The following is a 1,978-nucleotide window of genomic DNA, read 5'->3' as shown; positions in this document are numbered from 1 at the left end:
CTCTAATTTATCAGCTATGAAAAAAAATAAATATAATTTTTCTGTGTCACATCTGCATGACATCCTGCGACACAAGAGCTCACTAGGACACAGGCTGTTTTTCAAGGAAGTTTTTCAAGGCAGATTTTCAAGGCAGTTTTTCAAGGCAGTTTTTCAAGGCAGTTTTTCAAGGCAGATTTTCAAGGCAGTTTTTCAAGGAAGTTTTTCAAGGCAGTTTTTTAAGGCAGATTTTCAAGGCAGTTTTTCAAGGGAGTTTTCTAGGAAGTTTTTCAAGGCAGTTTTTCAAGGTAGTTTTTCTAGGCAGTTTTTCAAGGCTGTTTTTCTATCGGTGTGCGTTAAGGCGTGCCTGAGCAGGGGCTCCTGGGGGAGTTACACGTTAGCTCCAGGAGGATTTGTACAGATGATTACTCACTCGCGATTCACTTACGTTCATTAAGTGCTTCAGAAACTTTTTGAAACACTATTGAGGACACTATTTTCTTGGTATTAGTATTGTTATCAACATAATAATAATAATAATAATAATAATAATAATTATTATTATTATTATTATTATTATTATTATTATTATTATTATCATTGTTATTATCATTATTGTTGTTGTTGTTGATGCTGTTTTACTATTATTATTTCATTATTATTATTGTTATTATCATTATCATTATTGTTATTATTGATAATATTATTATTGCTATCATTATTTTCATTATTATTTATATTAATATTATTACCATTTATATTATTATTATTATTATTATTTTATTTCATTATTATTGTCATTATCATTACCATTATGAATTTCATTACTATTTTTATTATAATAATAAAAATAATAATAATAATAATAATTATTATTATTATTATTATTATTATTATTATTATTATTATTATTATTATTATTGTTGTTATTATTTTTTTTATTGTTATTTGTTGTTTCACAGTTTCCGTTTTATTCTTGTTGCAGCAGCAGTAGCAGCAGCAGCACAGTCTGGTGGCGTTCGTTTTAATTAATACAGCTTCGATGAATAGTGACTCGTTCTTTTCCCAAAACGAACGTGATTGGGTGGCTGAGCCTCGGCAAATGGCAGGGCAGAGCTAAGCTTCACCGTCGACGGATGGATATGATTGATTCACTTGACACAAATGCAACAATGCATATTTGGTGTATCACAGGACACAGAAAGCTGTTCAGTTCAGGACGTAGCAGTGAAAATGCAGTTGGTTATTACCAATGGAACAAGTGTGACCAGAAAAGGACAGTAGGAAATGTTTGCTGTTACTTTACTCTCTCTTGTTAGGGTCATGTTGGATGCGTTACGTGTTTAGCTACAGCTTCCTGCCGTTCCCTCTTTACTGCCACATTCTTGCATTTAAAGGAAAGTATTATTCTTAGTATAATGTTTCATATAGACATGTTGTGTTCTCGTATTCTTTATTACATGAACTTGACTGAAATTGTCACGGTAAGATTTGCAGTAGGAGGAAATGGAGAGAATGCACAGGAAGGAGGGGCTCAGTGGGAAAAGAGGAAAAGAGTTGACCTGTTATCTAACATCACAATCCATTACTTTACTGTATATCATACCACTGACACCACTAAATCTTGTATGAAGTGTGAGATTGAAGATCTACAAGAAAACAGATATAAGTTATGTACAGACAGATCCCTATTTGATGTTACTTTCCTACTTCTATTTCTAACGAAAAGTGACATATCAAACTTTTTCCATGGCAGATCTGCTTCTGACTTACATCATAGTCCCTTTCTTTCTTTCCCTCTCCATATCACCCAAACTTACTTGCCTCTCATTCCTCCTTCACTCTCTTCCCCTCCCAAGCACTCCCTCCCCCTCACTCATCTCCTTTCCTTTCCACCCCCTTCCCCTGATCATTTTAACGGTATGTGTTTACATGTACTTAACATTTTCTTTCTTTACATATGAGAATGTAATCGTCGATTGTGTGTGTGTGTGTGTGT

Source organism: Portunus trituberculatus, chromosome 40 (genome assembly GCF_017591435.1).
Source record: "Portunus trituberculatus isolate SZX2019 chromosome 40, ASM1759143v1, whole genome shotgun sequence".
In the NCBI taxonomy this organism is placed as follows: domain Eukaryota; kingdom Metazoa; phylum Arthropoda; class Malacostraca; order Decapoda; family Portunidae; genus Portunus; species Portunus trituberculatus.
This window is presented reverse-complemented; position numbering follows the sequence as displayed.